At 37.8% G+C, this 21,680-nt stretch overlaps 1 protein-coding gene across 8 annotated transcripts in view; it reads left to right on the top strand.

The window, feature by feature from the left end:
• The first annotated feature begins 2,229 nt into the window (after window positions 1-2,229).
• ART3 (ADP-ribosyltransferase 3 (inactive)) overlaps window positions 2,230-21,680 on the top strand; it is a 139,582-nt gene continuing 120,131 nt past the window's right edge. The window contains exon 1 of one of the 8 annotated variants that reach the window (XM_027058503.2): window positions 2,230-2,385. The gene's annotated coding sequence lies outside the window, so the exon portion shown is untranslated. Of the gene's footprint in view, window positions 2,386-13,223; window positions 13,249-21,680 lie in introns of those variants that run through there. The other 7 variants (XM_053217234.1, XM_053217232.1, XM_053217233.1 and 4 more) reach the window with 7 other exon arrangements.

Raw genomic sequence — 21,680 nt, 5'->3', positions numbered from 1 at the left:
ATCCAAAGCAGGCTTCAGGTTCTGAGCTGTCAGCAGAGAGCCCCATGCAGGGCTTGAACTCACGAACTGCGAGCTCATGACCTGAGCCAAAGTTGGACGCTTAACCGACTGAGCCACCCAGGTGCCCCAACTCAGGCTCCTTCTATCATTTGCTTTATTATCATCTCTAGGTTCATGTCCCCAGTATATGTCTAGGTATATGTTCATGTCTAGGTATATGGCTCAAAGGGGCTTGCCATCATGTCTACTTTCCAGGGACAGAATGGTGGTATGGCAGAAAAAGGGCATGTTTCTCATTTTCAGACCTATCTGGAAGTTTTACTCATCACTTTCCACGGGCCAGAACTTATTCATGTGGTCACACCTAGCTGCACAGGAAGTTAGAAAATGTGATCTGTATTTTGGTTGATCCACTAAAATTTGGAGGTTCCATTACTGCAAAAAAACAGTTCTTTTTTTTTTTAAGTTTTATTTTTTTAATGTTTATTTATGTTTGAGAGAGAACACAAGCAGGAGAGGGGCAGAGAGAGAGCTAGACAGAGAAACCGAAGCAAGCTCCAGGCTCTGAGCTGTTAGCACAGAGCCCGATGTGATGTGGGGCTTGAACTCACCAACTGTGAAATAATGACCTGAGCTGAAGTCGGACACTTAACCGACTGAGCCACCCAGGTGCCCCTAAAGTTTTAATTTAAAGCCCAGTAACATAGAGTGTAATATTAGTTTCAGGTGTACAACATAGTGTCAACAATTGCATACAACATCTGGTGCTCATCACAAGTGCACTCCTTAATCCCCATCACCTATTCAACCCATCCCTCACTCACCTTCCTTCTGGTAACCATCAGTTTGGTCTCCATAGTTAAGAGTCTATTTCTTGATTTGCCTCTCTGTTTTTTTCCCCTTTGCTCATTTGTTTTGTTGTTTAAATTCCACATATGAGTGAAATCATATGGTATTTTCTCTGACTTATTTCACTTAGCATAATACTCTCTGGCTCCATCCGTGTTGTTGCAAATGGCAAGATTTCATTTTTTTTAATGGCCAAATAATATTGCGTTGTCTATACCTCATTGTCTTCATCCATTCATCAATCGATGGATATTTGGGCTCACAACATTTAAGTTTTTTTTTTGTTATTGCCTCTCCTGAGATTAAATTAAAACGAACCCTTAAAAAATAAGATTTTGTTGGGTAGGATTAAATTTGGCTGGGCCACTAAATATGTGTAACATCTAAAATTTTTTCAGTTCCCCCAAGGACCAATTTTTGTTCCCTTGAGGGTAATCTCCTTCCCCATCCCATCCCCAATGCGAATGCATGCTGTAGAATAATGGGGAACATATATTAGGATTTTCTGTAACATGGTGTGCATTTTTTGACCGATTTTTTGATGACTTTTAATGCAGAACTCTTTTCAAAGAAAACTTGTGGTGACCTTTGATACAGCTTATTCACTCGGTAATGCTTAATTCTGGTAATGATTGACCGTGCATAACGTAGAGCTGGGTTTAAGTCCCAGCTTTGCTACTTAATGACTGCAAAATACTTAACTTCTGCAAGCCTCTGTTCCCTCTGCTGATAAAACTATTACTGACCTCACAGGTTGTTAAAGTTAATGGCAACAATTCATTGTTAACCGCAAAGTACCACAAAGCTATAGATCATTCTTTCTAGCAAAGAAAAAGGAGACAAAAATTTCTTAGGATAAACAATAAGATCCAGCATGGTCGGCCCTTGCCCACCTTTCCAGGCTCTGCCTCCAGGACTCTGCTCCCACACCCTTTCTTCCCTCCGTTCTTCAAAGGGACCATGCCTCTTACCCATCGCGCTGTTTTTGCTCGTGGCCTCCCTGCCTGGAATGCTGCGCCTGCGCTGCCTCGCTAGCCTAGTAGTAGTAACCTTACTCACCTTGGATATCCAGGATGGCATGAACTCTGGGAAGATTTCACTGACCCCCAGACTTGCTCAGGGTTCTTACAGATACTCTCACACCACCGAGTGCTGAGATCGAAGGCAATGTCACCTTCACCAGAAATCCTATAGTCCAATCTCCTTCCGCCACAGGAACGAGGAAGGCTTTCGAGCATCCCCGTCCCACCACCATGCCTGGCGCGCAGGACCTAGGGAATACAAGAGTGAACGAAGGCTCCCGGCCTGTCTCGACACTGCGCGTGCGTGCGTGCGTGGCACTGTCTTGTTTCGCGGGAGTTGAGAGGGGGGAGGCGGGAGGCCAGACCAGGTGACCTCCCTAGAGGCTGAGGTGCGAGCACTGCGCATGCCCAGCCAGCCCGCTTCCAGAACTTTCAGTGGAGAGGCTACAGGCGCAGCTCGCTCCCGCCTGTGGTGCCCGTGCTGAGGTCGCTGGAGGAACGCATCGAGAGAAAGGTAGTGGCCGAGCTCCTTGGGAGTTCTCCTCTCTGCCCCGTATCCGGCCCACAGCCCCCCGACCCCGGAGGCCACGTTTCCTTGGGGGACGCCAGGAGCGGGGCCTGTTTTGCAGTTTGCACACGAGGCTTGGGTTGACGCTGGAGGGATCAATGGCCTCCAAAGGGCTTGGTTATCGGGGCTGAGGCGGCCAGGTGAGGCTTGGGAGGGTCCTCCGATCATGGTTTGTAGTGACAGGGACAAGGCGTTTTGGACAAGAGAAAGGAGGCCCTAGGGTCAGGAGCCGCGGAAGGCCAGCCTTGTTTATATTACACAGAAGGGGCTAATTTACGCCGCCGCTAACAAGCCGGATGGGAGGGCTCGTGTGGAGGCCCCGCTGAGGGGTGGGACTGTACCCCCCCAAGCACCTAGGGGTAGGGGTGGCACGTGGAAATGAAGCCTGACGCTGTTGCCCTCAGCCCAGGCCTGTGCTGTCGCCTTTCCGAAGGACGCCTTTCCGAAATTGCCTTGAAAGCTCTGAGAAAAAAACCCCACTTTCCTGCCTGGGCAGAAGGACAGGGAAAATCCCAGCGAAGCGCTGTTTATGGCTAGAGAGGGCTTTTAGGAGAAACAGAAACTCAGCAAGAGGATATTGCAGGCAGTTCTCACAGTCCTGGGAAAAGAGCCAAGGATTATCAGCGCAGTTGAAATCAGCAGATAATTCCACTTTCCCTTTGGACGTGGTTTTAACCTGTTTTGCCCCCCAAAAATCCCCGACCCCCAAGGAACCAAATGCTCGGGTAACCTTCAAGAGCAGGATTGCAGGATTTTGTTTTCGTGTGTGTGTGTGTGTGTGTGTGTGTGGCAGGATTCTGCAGAGGCAGGGTTTTGTTTTCGTGTGCGTGTCCGGACTTCCGCCTTTCTCTTTTTGATTATGGAATCCGTGTGGTCTGTTTCATTATGGACATAGTTTTAGAGTCTGTCACAGTGACAATAAATCTTCCTTTTTGCTTGTGAAAGGGGAAGTTTCTTTTCATAATGAAATCCCCAGGCCTGTTTGAATTTTTGCAGGGTGGACTTCCCCTTCTCTCAGCAGGTATTGCTAGTTTTAAAGGACGCTGACTTGAAAAGGGTTTATTTCTTGAAAGTCTCAGAAGCCCCTACTTAGCATTCTGATTTTTTCTTTTTTCCTCTCCCCCCATGCAGGGAGTCATTTCTTCCTTCCACAATATTCTTGTATGGTAAGGTGACTGCAGGCAAATAATAGTTGTGGGGGGGTTTCAAGTCCTGTCCACTTCTCGGATAACAGAAGGGAACAAGTTTAACCTTTACTGATCTTGATACCTGGCCTCCTGGTTTATATTTTTTAGGTAAAGCTGGAGGATTGGATTAAAGCTATTAACTATTCTGAGAGGGAATGTTAGGACATCATTTAAAGGACAGCTGTGGCTAAATTCTGGCACTGATACATTTTTGCTCTGTGGTAGTCTGATGACCTGTTACCATAAGTATTAAGCTGCCGCCTGATTGAAGAAAAATTATCCTGAAGAGTGAGAAAATATTTTTGTTTAAAAATCAGTATTTATTTAAAGTGATTTACATTCACATTGTTTTGGTAAAATTACAAGAAAAATTCGTATTCTTCATTTACTCTTTATCATTCATTAATTTCATTTATCAAGCTGTTATTCTGTACTTTTAGGACACAAATAGGAAAGAAAATCTGCCCTCAAAGAGCTCGCAGTTTTGTGGGGAGAAAGTGTAGCGAGTCCTGTAGAGGAAGTGGTATGATAAAGGACTGTACTCAATTATTGGAGGCACAGAGAAGGTCACACCTCTGGTTGAATTAGGTGTGGAAGGGAGAGTTGGTTGGAATTTGTTACTAGAAGATGAGTGGGGGAGGCATTTTGAGCAAGAGGCATGAGAAAAAGGATGTCAAAATTTGGAAACTGCAAGAACTTTGGTAGGATGAAGGGTACAGTGATAATAAAATTGGAGTGGTGAGAAAGGAGGCTAGAAATACAGTAGCCACCGGACAATGAAGGGCCTTGTACATCTCTATGTGCTGAGCAAACCTTGAAGAGTTTTAAACAAGGAGTGAGGTGAGGAGATTCACAAAGACCCCTGTTTACTCTTATATCCACATCTGACCCTTGTCATTAAGCAGTATCTTTAAATAATCTTATTTTACATAAACATTTCCTTATATCTACGTAGTTTATATTTTAAAAATGTTTTTTCTATTTGTAGCCTGTTTATTCTGTCATCCCTGAAGTTGTTTCTATTGGAGTTGTTTCTATTTCAGAATTCAAAAAATACCTCTTAATAGTTTTTGAAAGATTTTACTTTCTTGGGATATTTTCCTTTTTGGGAAGTATAGAGACAAGGGTTAAAACACCTTTATATCTTCTATAACATTTTAACAGATTCACATGCCAGAAAGGGTAGATTAATTTTGTAATGCCCCCATCGATATGTACATGTACCAGTTTCCCAATTCTTTTGTCATTTGTATTTATTTTGTTTATTTAATATGTGAGACTTGGCACCTGAGATCAGTGCTTATTTCAGTTTCTTGTTGACCTTTTAGTTTGTGTTGGCTTAATACCTGAATCTGCTACCTTTTCAAGATCCCTTGTCAAGTGGAGTCAGAGTATTGACTTTCTAAATGTATGTCAATTCTTTGCATATTTTATAGGAAACTTTAATCCATTTTTAGTTAAAATATCTGCTTTTTTGTTGCCTTCATTTCTCGCATAATTTTTATTGAAGTGTATCACATGTTCTAAGCAATTCTCTGTCCAGTCAAAATATGATATGTTGAAGTTCTAACCACCAGTACTTCAGAATGTGACTGTGTTTGGGGACAGAGACTTTAAAGAGGTATGAGGTCATTTGGTGGGCCCTAATCCATTATGACTGATGCCCTTATGAGAACATAAGGATGTAGTGATGTACAGAGAAGACCATGTGAGGACACAGGGAAAGGAGGCCTGTCAACAAGCCAAGGAGAGAGGTCTCACAAAGAAACCAACTGAGTTCACTCCTTGATCTTGGAATTCTAGTCTCCAGAGTTGTGAAAAAATAAATTTGTTGCTTAAGCCACTCAGTCTGTGGTATTTTGTGTGACAGCCTCAGCTAATTAATATAACCAATAGACGGGGAAATAGGTATATGTATAGAAAAGTGTATCAGCATTGTGGCTCAGTGGATTTTCACCAAATTTCAGTGGCGTGACAGTACTTTTCTTCTTCCCTAAAGCTATACCGTCAATGAATTTGCCTATTTTTGAACTATATAAATGGTACTGTGTATGTCCTATTTAGAGTCTCATCCCTATCACTAAACGTTTGTGAGATTCATCCGTGTCATGTATGGAAGAGTGTTCATTCACTTTAATTGCCCTGTTATATTCTATTGTATGACTTACCACAAGGTATATATTCAGTGAATGGACATTTTGATTTTTTCCCAATTTTGGGCTAAACTGAATGTTGCAGTTATGAATGTTCTTGTGCATATTTTTTGGCGCATATATGTATGTGTTTGTTGAGTGTATTATTAGGAGTGGAATTGCTGGTTCTTAGAGTGTGTGTATATACAACTTAATTGGTACTGCTTATGCTTCCACCAGCAGTGAAAGAGGGTTTCATTGACCCTATATCCCCATCTATATTTAATATTATCAGGCTCATTGCCTTCTTTTTATCTTAAGTTTTTGCTATTAACTGTTGAGAAGTTTTTCATTTTTACATAATACTGACCTGTGTTCACTTCAGATATATTTTTTCCCCTTTCTTTTTTAAGTAGGCTTCACACCCAGCATGGAGCTTGAATTCACAACTCTGAGATCCAGAGCCACATGCTCTACTCACTGGGCTAGCCAGGTACCCCTGTAGGGTATAGATATTCAATAGTTGATGGTTTCAAGCTATAAATTATTGTCTGATATTGTATAAAGAGTAGATGTAAGTTTCTTTTTTTTTTTAATGGTCACGTTTTTATTTAAATTCCAGTAAGTAGGGGTGCCTGGGTGTCTTGTTAAATGTCTGACTCTTGATTTCAGCTCAGGTCATGGTTTGTGGGATTGAGCTCCACATTGGGCTCTGCACTGACAGTGTGGAGCCTGCTTGAGATTTTCTCTCCCCTCTCTCTCTGCCCCTCCCCCACTCATGCTTGTGTGTTCTCTCTCTCAAAATACATAAATACACTTAAAAAATATTCCAGTTAGCAAATAGTATATTAGTTTCAGTAGTAGAACCCAGTGATTGATCATTTACATGTAATACCCAGTGCTCATTACAACCAGTGCCCTCCTTAATACCTATCATCCATTTAACCCATCTCTCTGCCCACTTCCCCTCCAGCAACCCTCACTTCTCTATAGTTAAGGGTCTATTTTATGGTTTGCCTCTCTTCCCCCTGCCACCATGTTTATCTGTTTTGTTTCTTAAATTCCACATGTGAGTGAAATAATATGGTTTTTGTCTTTCTCTGACTAATTTCACTTAGCATAATACACTCAGGCTTCATCCATGTTGTTACAAATGGCAATATTTCATTCTTTTTTATTGTTGAATAATCTTTCATCACGTGTGTGTATGTGTGTATGCCACAAGTTCTTTGTCCATTCAGTAATTGATGGACATTTGGGCTGTTTCCATAATTTGGCTATTGTCAATAAAACTAAAAGGCAGCCTTTGGAATGGGAGAAGATATTTGTAAATAATGTATCTGATAAAGGATTAGTATCCAAAATCTATAAAGAACTTACCAAACTCAACACCCAAAAAACAAATAATCCAGTTAAGACATGGGAATAAGATATGAATAGACATTTTTGAAAAGGAGACATATAGGTGGCTAGCATAACATGAAAAGATACTCAACATCACTTATCAGGGAAATACAAACCAGAACTACAATGAGATATCACCTCACACCTATCAGAATGGCTAAAATTAACAACACAGGAAACTGATGTTGGCAAGGATGTGGAGAAAGGAGAACCCTCTTACGTTGTTGGTGAAAATGTAAATTGCTGCAGCCACTGTGGAAAACAGTATGGAGGGCCCTCAAAAAGTTAAAAATAGAATTATCCCATAATCCAGCAATTGCACTACTAGATATTTACCCAAAGGATACAAAAATACTGATTAGAAGGGGTACATGCACCCCAATGTTTATAGCAGCATTATCAACAGTAGCCAAATTATGGATTTAAGTTTCTTGATCTCCAAATTAATATCTAATTTTCCCACCAAAGTTTGTTAAATAGTGATTTTTCTCCAGTTGCAATCAAGTAGTAGTGCCTGGGTGTGAAGACATCTGGAGGGTTGGCCAAAATAGCATCATGGACTGCCTCCATGTGGCCTCCTTCCCTAGCAGTATAGCCCAGGGGTTAAATGGCCCCTGAACACTTCACCTTGTGGGCTCTCTCTCCAACAATATAGCCTAGGTAGCTGTAGTTCCTCCTATTCCTCCTCCTCCACTTTTTTCTGCCTTCATCCTTCCTTCTCCTTTTTCTCTTCCTCCTCCTTCACTACGTAGTTACCCACATTGGGCTCTGCACTGACAGTGTGGAGCCTGCTTGAGATTCTCTCTCCCCCTCTCTGCCCCTCCCCCACTCATGCTTGCATGTTCTTTCTCTCACAATACATTTTTCTCTTCCTTCATACTGCTTCAGTTTACTGACTAGTGTTCTTTCATTTTAGCCTGAAGGACTCCTTTTAACATTTTTTTGTAGGGCAAGTCCAATAGTAATGAACTCTCTTAGCTTCTGTTTATCTTGAATTGTCTTCATTTCTCCTTCATTCTTAAAGGGTAGCTTTGCCAGATCTAGAATTCTTGGTTGACAGATTTTTTTACAGCAACTTAAATATGTAATCCTATTCCTTCTGGTCTCTAACATTTGTGAGAAATTGGCTGTTAGTCTTATTGAGGATCCCTTGTATGTGAGGAGTCCCTTCTCTCTTGATGCTTTCAGGAGTCTCTGTGTTTTGACCATTTGACTACCATGTGGATCTCTTTGGGTTTATCCTTCTTGGAGTTCATTTAGATTCTTGGGTGTGTGGATTCATGTAGTCCATCAGATTTGGGAAGTTTTCTGTCATTTATGCATATATTCTCTCTGTTCCTTTTTATTCTCTTTCTGGGCCTTGCATTATGAGTATACTGGTTCATTTGATGCTATTCTAGGTCCCTTAAGCTCCACTTTTTTTTTTTTCCTTTCTGCTTTTCAGACTCAGTATTTTTAGTTGTCCTGTTTTCAAATTGCTGATTCTTTCTTCAGCTGGCTTACAGCTGCTGGTGAATCCCTCTAGTGAATTTTTCATTTCAGTTTTTTACTTACCTGCTCCAGAATTTCTATTTGGTTCCTTTTTATAATTTGTGTCTCTTTATCGATATTCTCATTTTATTCACACATTTTCCCAGTTTCCTCTTATTCTTTGTACATGGGTTCCTTTAGCTCTTTGAGGATACTTAATGCAGTTGACTTAATATATTTATCTAGTAAGTCCACTGAATGTCTGGGCTTCCTCAGGAATGATTTTTTGTCAATTCTTTCTTTTGATTGGGCCATACTTTCTTGTTTACTGTATGCTTTGTGATTTTTTGTTAAAAACTAGACATTGAGTATTGTGCTAACTCTGGAAATCTGATCCTCTCACTCATCAGGGGTTGTTGATTTTGCTTGTTGACTGCTGGAACTATCCATTGGTAACTTTCCAAAATATTTGTGCAAAGTAGATATTTCTTGTGTGTGGTTACTGAAGTTTCCGTTTAATTGTGGTCAGCCAGTGACTTGACATACCTGTATAAATATAGGTCAAGAGAAGTAGAATGACACACAAAGCTTGCTCTTGTGTGATAGGATAAAACTTATTTGAAGTAAATTTCAGGAAGTTATCTGTGAAACCTGAATCAAAGTTGAATTCCGAAAATTACCTTTGTGTATCTTCTCTCAAACTGAGGAAATTACATCTGTCTTTGCAATATATACTTAATGCATACCTTAAGTAAAAATTTTTCCTTTATCTACACATGTATGTTCACAACCTAATAACCATCCCCTCAAATCTTACCACTAACTGGTACTCAATTCAGAATTAAATGGTGTTGTTTTGAAAATGTGCTCATATTCTACCATTCAGAGGACCTGCAAGTCGTGAAATACAGGAAATAGCAACAAAAGCTAGCTTTTGGGAACTAAAAGCCCCTTTTGCATTGTACTCTGGTACCAGAAAAATCAAACTTGAATTTAAAATAAAACATATACTTCTTTTGAAACCAAAAGTGCCTATTAGTGTTTATAGCAAACAAATGTTAATATATCGCATTAACAACAAAGTTTATTCCAAATCTTTCTCTTTTTCTTTTTCTTTTCTTAGAATCTCTGTCAGCCATGAAGATTGTATACGCTTTTTTTTAAAATAATTTTTAATTACAAAAATAATAGTTGCTACTGTTTTTCAGATTATAGAATTGAATGTGTATTTTCAAACCAAACTTGCCACTTACTGCAAGATGCAGTGTGCTTCTGGTAGGAATGGTGGTAGTACTCCCAGCTGAAGTTGTGCTCTAACATTCTTAACTCATGTTATTATGTCCATCATTGTGTATATGTTCTATTTTACTTTTTTCTTTGGTTTTGTGGTATTTGTTACTAGGTTTTGTGGTTTCTTGTATGTCATTGTTGAAAATCCTTTGTTCTTAGTTTGATAGTAAGTTTTTTTTTTAAGTTTATTTTGAAAGAGAGACAGAGCGCACACATGGACAGGTGAGGGAGGGGCAGAGAGAGAGAGGGAGAAAAAGAGAATCCCATGAAGGCTCCACACTGTCATTGCAGAGCCCGATGTGAGGCTTGAACTCATGAACCTTAAGATTAGGACCTGAGCTGAAGTCGGACACTTAACTGACTGAGCCACCCAGGTGCGCTGATTGTAAGTTTTTATTTTGAGTTATTTAGCCAGATGTAGACATATTATTAGTTACATTTGTTCCCTAAAAATGTATAATTCCAATTTAGTTTTTGCTTATTCCAAAAAAATACAGAATATGCTTTTTAAAATATAGTCTCAAATCTGTGACTTGAGATTTTAATGTTTCTAGTATTTGTTTTTCCTCAATCCGGTCTTTCTCTAAATAGCTAAATAATACTATACAAACTAAATAATACGTTTGTGCCATAGGTATGTTTATTTATAGAAGTCTGTATGTGTACATAGACAGTGTATGTCTACAATGCTGATTCTATGATTCTTGCCCCCTGGCTAAGCTGAACTTCTCTGAATGCTCCTTAGTAAGTTTCACTTAGATTACTTTGAGCAGACAACTACAAATTCTGCTTACTTTGTCAAATCTTCCTTGACTATACCACGGCTCTAGGTCATCTATTCCTTTCCTGAATCCTTTACATTTATTTCCAGCATTTATAATATTGAATCATTTGCCCTATTCCCATTAGCATTCCTTGTGAGTAATCATGGGGCATTGACAAGAATAGGTGAGACAACATGTGTCCACACACATTTCATTTATTTGTATTGATAACCCATCATCAGGAGATACAACTGCTCTACAAGATCTAAATTCATGAGCAGTATGCTTAGTATAATTCTTTATAACTGTAATTGAAGATTTCTTTATGAACTGTTGAAATAAATAAGGAGGCTGTTAGATTGAGGTTGCTTGGAAGCCTACGCAAGCAAACCAAAATCTAAGCCATAGTCAATACACTTGAATCTGAGAAAATAAAACTTAGGAACAACCAATCACAGATAGACAAGTAGGCTTTCCCAAATAAGGCACTTATTAAAGTCATAGCCAATCGGATAATTTCCTTGATTCATTTCAATGTCTTTTCTATAAAAACCTCTCCCCTAGCTCCTGTCAGTGGAGTGTTCCTAACCACCTTTCGTTTGGTGCTGCCCATTTTGAATTGATGTATGCTCAAATAAAGTCTTGACAATTTCAGTGTGCCTCAACTCTTCCTTGCACAGAAGCTTTCCAAGCTCCTCCCTAGAACTGCTTTTAAGGTGGAGCTAGCTAGATCATATATTATTCTGCTCCTACTACGGTTGACTTTATTGCTCTGTGAAATTTTTTCTTTTCTTTTTTTTTAAAATTTAATTAATTTAGAGAGAGTGCATGCATGCAGGGGAGGGGCAGAGGGAGAGAGAGAGTCCCAGGCAGGCTCTGTGCTATCAGTGCAGAGCCCATGTGGGGTTCAGTCTCACAAATTGTGAGATCATGATCTGAGCCAAGACCAAGAGTTGGAGGCTTAACTGACTGAGCCACCCACACACCCCTATGTGTGTAATTTGTTTACTATCATTGACAAGATGAGAAGTTCTATTACCTGCATGGTGAGTGGCACATTCATGGTTTAGTCCTGATTTTACTCTTTATTCATTCCATTTTGTCAAGTTATAACTTTGACCTTTGTTCATTTCATTCTCATGATTGCAAGAATATAAGCATTCTCTAATGTTATCTTTAAAACTTTACCTCGTTTTATATCCCTACAGAGCTTTCATTATATTTACATGTTTCTCTGATTTAACACCTATTTCTACTAACTGTATCCAACGCCTTTGTCACTTCCAACATGCTAGATTTCTTTTTTGATCAGTTTTATTTACAAATACCACTTATCTGAGTACTGGTATGCTTATCTTTTGTTGTTGGCGACATTTGAATTACATATGTTTTTTGTTTCCTCAGCTAGATTATTATAATTTTATGGCCAGGCATCATGTGTTGATTGTCCTTGTTTGCGCCATTGGATCTTGAAGTTAGGAGGGGCATAGCAATTATTTATTAAGTTGAACTTGATTGCATTGAGAATATTCTAGGCTTAGTTCCCTTTCACCTCATATAATTAAAGGTCTCTAATTTCTAACAACAGAGCCAAGTTTGTGCCTTAGTGGTTCTAGAGGTAAAAAAAAAAAAAAAGTGTGTGTGTGTGTTATTACTATGATTAATGCAGTAGGTCAGATGGTCTTGCAAATTTTAGGAATACTTGGGAAATAACCATTAATGTCTCCTTTAGGACCCAGATCTCTGAGATGAGCTTAGGTTTGTTAAATCCCCACACTGGCCTAGTATTTCCAGTATTTGAATGTAAGATTACATAGATATGAAGTACATATATCAGTATCCATATGGTCTAAAGTGACTGCTCTACAAAGTGATGTGGTGTGTTGAAGGTCTGTGATGAATTAGGACAGACTTATGAATTTTAACCATTTGAAGGTTGTAGAACTGAGACTCTGGTAAAAAACTATGGATACATGTATGTTTATATATTTTGCTTATAATTTTAGGGAAGTTGCTCAGCCCTAAAAATGACACATCCCAAGATCATCTGCTCTGGGAATAACAGCATTGCAGGTTCAGACTGATGTTGAACTTTTTTCAGCTGTCCTTTTTCTTTTCTCCCCATTTCCCATTCTACAGTTAACTAAGGGGATTTCTTGGATCTGAGTCTAGAGAATGAGATAGCCATGCTATTCTGGCTTTATTTAGATTTGAGTGTCCTGGGAAAATGTTGCATAATATGTAAACAACATGCTCTTCTCTATCTCAAGTGAAAATAACACAAGTTATTTTTTATTTTGAAAGAATCATCTTTCAGGATGAAACTTGGGGTGGAGGGGACTTTCCCCTCCTCTGAACAGCTGTTGCTACTATTAAAACATTAAACTTAGTTTTGAAACATTTTTATTTTTGAAAGTCCTGTAAGCCCCTGCTTAAAACCTTAATTCTCTTCCCACGGGGCTCTCATAGTCTAGTAAACAGTTTGCCAGTGCACATGCTGGATATTGTAATGGGAGAAGGTCATAATTTCTTCTGTGGGTATATGGTGATTCAACAAAACTAGTAAGCTCTTTATTTCTAAGTTTACTTTCTTCTAAGGTTTAAGAACTATCTAATGTCTTTGGAAAGTGGTCCTGTCCTTGGAGTGAATACCAATTTCCAACGGATTCTAGCTATGGCAAATGTCAGTAACTTATTCATTCATTCAGTGAGTATTGAGCATTACTGTGTGTCAGGTACACCGGTAGGTACCAATGATACAGTGGTAAATAAGACAGGTGTAGTTTCTGCTCTCGTAGACCTTTTTGGGGATATGGAATAAACATGAAATAGTATGTAATATATTTACAGATAGTGATAATGGCTATAAAAAGGAGGGTAAAGAGATTGAAAGTGATAGAAGTGATATTATTTTCAATAGATTGGTGAAGAAAGCCGCTTCTGAGAAGGTGATATTTGAGCAGGGACCTGAATAAAGTGAAGGAATCAACTATGGAAATGACGGGAATGTGTTTGCTGTGCTTGAGAAGCAATAAGAGGCTGTGTAGCTGGAATGGAAACATTGAGGGGAGAATGGTAGGAATGAGGTGGAAGAGTTATGTAGAGCTTTACAGACTATAAGGAAACATTTTGGGTATCATTTAAAGTGTGATGGGATGCTTTTGGAAAGATGAAACCAGGGGTATCCATAATCTCATTTATGTTTTAAAACTACATTGGCTGTTGTGTAGAGAGTAAATGGTAGCAGGCAAGAGGGTGAGCAGGGAAACTAATAATGACGTATTATTGTCTGGTGACCTGAAATATATATCTAGTAGTTGTTTAATGATTTTTTAATATAAGCAATTAAATTTTAGTACAGCATTGGACAAAAAAGTTCTGAGGTATATGTGTGTATATGTGTGTATGTATATGTACATATACATGTGTGTATACATACATGCATACAGTGGCAAATTAGGTGTAGTTTCTGCTCTCATAGACCTCATTTTGGGAGACTGTGTTTATTTCAGATCTTTCCCAGAGATGCATCATTTCATGAAGGTCACTAAGAACGTAAATCCTAGTCCTTTAAGATAAGCATGCATATATATAGTGTCTTTGAAAATTGGTTTTCACTTAATTTTTTTTCTCTCTGATTAGAAATGATAGAAATATTCCTTGTAGAAAACTCGTGAAATAAAAGTAAAAAATAAAAATCATCTATAATTTTATCACCTGTAAATAGTATTTGAACTATTAATAATTTATTTTAGTGACATTTAGTAATATTTCTGGAGGATTCCTTTTTTTTTAATTTAAAAAAATTTTAATGTTTATTTTTGAGAGAGAGAGAGAGAAAAGGGGAGGGCAGAGAGAGAGGGAGACACTGAATCTGAAGCAGGCTCCAGGCTCTGAGCTGTCAGCACAGAGCCTGCTGTGGGGGTCAAACTCACAAGCCATGAGATCATGACCTGAGCCAAAGTTGGATGCTTCACCAACTGAGTCACCCAGGTGCCCCTGGAGGATTTCTGTTTCTCCTTATATAAATGAGAAAACAGGCGCAGGAAGGCTTTAATGACTTGTGCGAATCACCAGAGTAATCATTGTCATATTCTTACTGCTTTAGTGAGGTTCTTGACCTGCCCCTGAATGAAGCAAGAATGGTGGTATCAAATTCTAAATATGAACAGTGAATTAACTTAAGTACACTATGACAAAGAAAATTAAGAGACACAATTACAATCACTTTCCCCTTTTCCTTAAGGCCAGTATTCTTAGATCATGTTGCAATATATAGATCATTGTGGGCCATGTATTTTCCTAGAAAAAGGAGATTTCTCTCCCTCGGATTTATAACATGACCATACTACAGTAGACGGGTTCATTTGTTCCCTGTGTATCTCAAATTTTATTTACTTCGGACATTGGTGAACTTTCTACCCAGAAAAGGAATTCTTCTTCACCTCTGATCTAATTTATTTAAGAAAATAGACTTAAAATCTGTTTAGACTTCTTTTTCTGAGCTGGATTTCTGCATGAGCCTTGGTTTTTGTCTTACAATTAAAAAAAAAACTTATTTAAGAAATTACCTACTTATGCAGAGACAAGTGCACTTCCCCTTCCAGTTTCTATCCCTCATTTAGATTAGGGAAGGCAAGACCTTGTTCAGGACAAGGTAATGTGGGCTGTAGCATTTAAGAGCCAGTATGCCACTTCTGCCTTTGTCTTTTCTGTCATGACAATGTTCAGTTGAGACAGGGGGGACTGTATTATTGAGTCAACATAGAGGCATTGCCAAGCTACATGGAACTTTGAGCAAAAAATAAACTTTCATTGTGTTAGATCTTTAGTATTTTGGGAGTTTGGTCTAACAATCTATGTTATTTTTTGTGTATATTTTATAACATGCATACAGCTTATAAATATACATTGATGGTGATGGCATACCTAGCAAAGAAAGGCTCTCATAATGTAATTCTTATCTGTCTCTCCATCATTTTCTACAATATTCATATCTCTAGTTTTATATTTACATTATTCCAGGTTGAAAACACTGTACTATCTCACCCCTATGTCTTTGATCACATTCTTTGCACTAGAATTCACTTTTTTCCTTTTACCTATTCTCTCTCTCTTTTTGGTATTACATTAGGTTTTTTTTCTAAGTTTCTCCCATTGACGTATAGTTGACAAATAACATTATGTTGGTTTCAAGTGTATAACATGATTTGATGTTTGTTATGTTGTGAAATGATTTCCCACAATAAGTCACTGTAGTAAGAATATTTTTCTTTTGATGAGAATTAATTTTTACTTGATTTGACTTTATTTTTTATTTTTTAAAATTTACATCCAAATTAGTTAGTATATAGTGAAGCAATGATTTCAGTAGATTACTTAATGCCCCTTACCCGTTTAGCCCACTCCCCCTTCCCACAACTCCTCCAGCAACCCTCAGTTTGTTCTCCATATATAGGAGTCTTTTTGTTTTGTCCTCCTCCCTGTTTTTATATTATTTTTGTTTCCCTTCCCTTATGTTCATCTGTTTTATCTCTTAAAGTCCTCATATGAGTGAAGTCCTATGATTTTTATCTTTCTCTGACTAATTTCACTTAGCATAATACCCTCCAGTTCCATCCACCTAGTTGCAAATGGCAAGATTTCATTCTTTTTGATTGCTGAGTAATACTCCATTGTGTGTGTGTGTGTGTGTGTGTGTGTGTGTGTGTGTGTGTGTGTGTATAAACCACATTTTCTTTATCCATTCATCCATCGATGGACATTTGGGTTCTTTCCATATTTTGGCTATTGTTGATAGTGCTGCTCTAAACATGGGGGTCTTGTGATGAGAAATTTTAAGATGTATTCTCTTAGTAGCTTTCGGATACTCAGTACAGTATTATAAACTGTAGTCACCATGCTATACTTTACATCCCCAGTGATAGCTCTCTTTATTCTTCTATTTTGCTGTGTAAAGTTGTTTGATATTCATGAAGATATCTCACAATTGGTTATATCCTGGAATTTTTCATTTCTTTGCTGGTTTGTTATGCTCTTTTAATGTAAAACATAGCATTTTTAAAAAGATATATTTATAAAGTTATTTTGAGAGAGAGCAAGCGTGCATGCAAGAGTGAGGGAGGGGCAGAGAGATAGTCCCAAGCAGGTTCCTTGCTGTCAGCACAGAGGCCTAAGTGGGCCTTGATCCCCTAAACGGAGCCCATATCAAGAGTCAGATGCTTAACTGACTGGGCTACTCAGGCACCCCTATATAAGTTTTTGTTTAAATTCCAGTTTGCTAACAGAGTGTAATATTAGTTTCAGGTGTACAGTATAGTAATTCAGCACTTCCATACAACACCTGGTGCTCATCACAAGTGCACTCCTTACTCCCATCACCTATTTAACCCATCCCTCTACCCACCTCCCCTCTGGTAACCATCAGTTTGTTCTTTATAGTTAAGCGTCTGTTTCTTGGTTTGCCTTTTTCCCCGTGCTCCTTTGTTTCTTCAATTCCATATATGAGTGAAATCATGTGGTGTTTGTCTTTCTCTGACTTCACTTAGAATAATATTCTCTAGCTTTGTCCATGTCGTTGCAAATAGCTATATTTCAGTATTTTTTGTGGCTGAATAATAGTCATGTGTGTATATACTTACATCACATTTTCTTTATCCATTCATCTGTCATTGGATCCTTGGGCTTTCCATAATTTGGCTATTGTTGATAATGCAGTTATAAACGTCGGGGTGCATATATCCCTTTTAATTTTTTTGTATTCTTTGGGTAAATACCTAGTAGTGCAATTCCTGGATCCTAGGGTATCTGTTTTTAACTTTTTGAGGAATCTCCATACTGCTTTCCAGAGTGGATGCACCAGTTTGCATTCCCACCAGCCGTGCAAGAGGGTTCCCTTTTTCCACATCCTCACCGACATCCTGATTTGTATTTCCCTGAGGATCAGTGATGTTGAGCATCTTTTCATGTCTGTTTGTCATCTGTATGTCTTATTTGGAAAAATGTCTATTCATGTCTTCTGCCTATTTTTCAATTGGATTGTTTGCTTTTTTGTGTATTAAGTTGCATAAGTTTTTTTTTTTTACATATTTTAGATGTTAATTAACCCTTTATCAGATATATCATTTGCAAATATCTTCTCCCATTCTGTAGGTTGCTTTTTAGTTTTGTTGATTGTTTTCTTTGCTGTGCAAAAGCTTTTTAGTTTCATGAGGTCCCAATAGTTTATTTTTGCTTTTGTTCCCCTTGCCTCAGGAGACATGTCTAGAAAAAAGTTGCTTTGGCTGATGTCAAAGAGGTTACTGTCTGTGTTCTTCTTTAAGATTTTGATGGTTTCATGTCTTACATTTAGGTTTTTAATTAATTTTGAATTTATTTTTTGTGTCTGGTGTGAGGAAGTGGTTTCATTCTTTAGCTTGTTGCTATCCAGTTTTCCCAGCACCATTTGGTTGAAGACACTTTTTTCCATTCGATGTTCTTTCTTGCTTTGTCAAAGATTAATTGACCATATAATTGTAGGTTCATTTCTGGGTTTTCCATTCTGTTGTATTGATTTATGTGTCTGTTTTTGTGCTAGTACTATACTGGTTTGATTACTACAGCTTTGTAATAGAACTTGGAAGTCTGGAATTGTGATGCCTCCAGTTTTGTTCTGCTTTTTCAAGACTGGTTTGGCTATTTGGGGTCTTTTGTGGTTTCATGTAAATTGTAGGATTGTTTGTTCTAACTCTGTGAAAAACGCTGGTGGTATATTGAGGGGGATTGCATTAAATGTGTAGATTGCTTTGGGTAGTATAGACGTTTTAACAATATTTTTTCTTCCCATGCATGAGTATGGAATGTCTTTCCATTTCTTTGTATCATCTTGGATTTTTTTCATCAGTGTTTTATAGTTTTTAGAGTATAGGTCTTTCACCTCTTTGGTTTGGTTTGTTCCTAGGTATCTTATTGTTTTGGTATAGTTATAAATGGGATGGATTCCTTCATTTCTCTTTCTGCTGCTTCATTATTGGCACACAGAAATGAAACCGATTTCTGTATGTTGATTGTTTTTCTGCGACTTTACTGAATTTGTGTATCAGTTTTAGCAGTTTTTTGGTAGTCTTTCTGGTTTTCTGTGTAGAGTATGATGTCATCTGCAAATAGTGGAAGTTTGACATCTTCCTTGCTAATTTGGATGCTTTTTGTTTCTTTTTGTTGTCTGCTGTGGCTAAGACTTACATTACGATGTTGAATAAAAGTGGTGAGAGTGGACATCCCTGTCTTGTTCCTGATTGTAAGGAACCTACTGAAAAACTGAGACCTCTCGGTTTTTCCCCATTGAGGATGATATTAGCTGTGGGTTTTTCATATAAGGCCTTTATTATGTTGAGGTATGTTCCCTCTAACCCTACTTTGTTGGGAGTTTTTATCATGAATGGATGTTGTACTTTGTCAAATGCTTTTTCTGCATCGATCCAAATGATCATATAGTTTTTATCTGTTCTTAATGAGGTGTGTCATGTTGAGTGGTTGATTTGCAAATGTTCAACCATCTTTGCAACCCAGGAATAAATCCCACTTGATTGTGTTGAGTGATTTTTTTTTTTTTTTACTGTACTTGATTTGGTTTGTTAGTATTTTATTTAGAATTTTTGCATCTGTGTTCATCAGGCATATGGGTCTGTAGTTCTCTTTTTTGGTGAGGTCTTTATCTGGTTTTGGCATCAGGGCAATGCTGGCTTCATAGAATGAACTTGGAAGTTTTCCTTTTTTTCTCACTATTTTTTGGAATAGTTTGAGAAGAATAGGTATTAATTCATCTTGAAATGTTTGGTACAATTTGCTTGTGAAGCCATCTGGTCCTTTACTTTTGTTTGTTGGGAGTTTTAAAATTACTGATTTAATTTCTTTGTTGATAATTGGTATGTTCAAGTTTTCTATTTTTTTCTGTTTCAGTGTTGGTAGTTTATGTATTTCTAGGAATTATCCATTTCTTATAGGTTGTTCAGTATGTTGGCATACAGTTTTTCATAATCTCTTATCATTGTATTTCTATAGAGTTGGTCGTTATTTTTTCTGTCTCATTTGTGATGCATTTGGGTCCTTTCTCTTTTTAATAAGTCTGGTTAGAGGTTAATTTTTTCAAAGAACCAGCTTCTGGTTTCATTGATCTGTTCTGTTTTTTAAGTTTCTGTATCATTTATTTCTGCTCTAATCTTTTTTACTTTATTCCTTCTACTGGCTTTAGGCTTCACTTTTAAAAAAATTTATTTAAATTCAAGTTAGTTAACATATAGCAAGTATTGGTTTCAGGAGTAGAACCCAGTGATTCATCACTTACATATAATGTACAGTGCTCATCTCCCTTTCCTCCCCTCCAGCAACCCTCAGGTCTCTGTATTTTTTATTTTTTTCCCCTCGTTTCTTCAGGTGTAAGGTTAGGCTGTCGGATACTTTTCTTCTTGATGTAGGTGTGTATTGCTATACACTTCCCTCTTTGGACCACTTTTGCTGCATCCCAAAGATTTTGTACGTTTGTATTTTCATTTGTTTCTATGTATTTTTTTATTTCTTCTTTGATTTCTTGGTTGACTCATTCATTATTGAGTAGCATGTTGTTTAATCTCCATGTGTTTGTGGTCTTTATGAATTAAAAAAAATGTGTAGGTACAGATTAAAGAACAAATTTTCACGTACTCACTACCTAGGTAAAAAATAGAACTTTACTGTAATTCAGAAGCCTCTTATGTGCCCCTCCCTGATTGCATTCTTTTCTCACTTTCTGAAGTAGTTACCATCCCGAATTTTATGGAAACCATTCCTTTTTTGTGTGTGTGTGTTCATCATATATGTCTTCATTCCTAAATCCAGTGTTAAGTTTGCCTGTTTTAGAATTTCATAGTAAATAGAACTATGCTGTATGTACTATTCTGTGACATGCTTCTTTTGTGCAAGACTGTTTTTGAGATCACCCATGTTGATGTATATAGTTCCATTTTGTGTATTTCTACTGTTGTGTAATACTTCATTGAATTAGTATACCCTTATTTACTTATCCATTCTATTTATGGACATTTGGATTGTGCCCAGAGTTTGCTATTATAAACAATGCTGCTGTAACATTCTTTAATATATGTAATATACAAGAATTTATCCGTGGTGTTTGCATAGTAGCAGAATTGCTAGGACATAGAGTGCACACATGTTAAATTTTACAAGATAATACCAACCTGGTTTTCAAACCAGTTACGGTAGCTCTTTCCTCTTTCACCAGCAGTAGAGGGGCATTCCTCATTGCTCTACTCTTCCTGTCTCTTGGTATTTATCCAACTTAAAGAATTTTGCCAGTCTTGTGGTGTCAAATGGTATCCCAAAATGATTTGAATGTAGATGTCCCTGATTACTAATGATGCAGAACAATTTTATATGTTGAGGACTTGTGCATTTTTTTTTCCTGTGACATTCCTATTCATTTCTATTTCCCATTTTTTGCTTAGTTATCTATCTTTTCCTATTTTTCTTTTTATATATTCTAGATACAATTAATTTGCTGACTAAATGCATTGTAAATACCTCCTTAGTGATTAATTGGATGTGGGAGGTGAGAGAGGAATGTAGAATTACTTCCAGGTTTCTGGTTCGGGGAACTGAGTGGATGATATTGCTGTTAAACTAGGACATTTAAAAGAGGCAGAGAACTAGATCTGGGGAAGAAGAAAATTTGAGATATTTTAGAGTTTTGATATTTCTGTAGGATATTCAGGTGGAGATATCACATAGATCTCTCCCTATAAGGGTCTGAAGCTCAGGCAAAGTCTGTTATGCCACATCAGTCCTGAAGGAATCTTGGATGATGGGTCTTTCAGCAGACCGCAGTTGGAAGGAATATGGTAATTCTCAAAGTCGTTTGTCTTCTACTGTGGGATTCTTTTATGAAATATATATTAGTTATTATTTTAATACCTTTTTGATTTGTTAACAATTGTATAATCTTTCTTAATGTTGCCGAGGGA

This window comes from Acinonyx jubatus, chromosome B1, assembly GCF_027475565.1.
Source record: "Acinonyx jubatus isolate Ajub_Pintada_27869175 chromosome B1, VMU_Ajub_asm_v1.0, whole genome shotgun sequence".
Lineage (NCBI taxonomy): Eukaryota > Metazoa > Chordata > Mammalia > Carnivora > Felidae > Acinonyx > Acinonyx jubatus.
The sequence above is the reverse complement of the archived record's forward strand: the minus strand, read 5'-3'. Positions and strand labels throughout refer to the sequence as shown.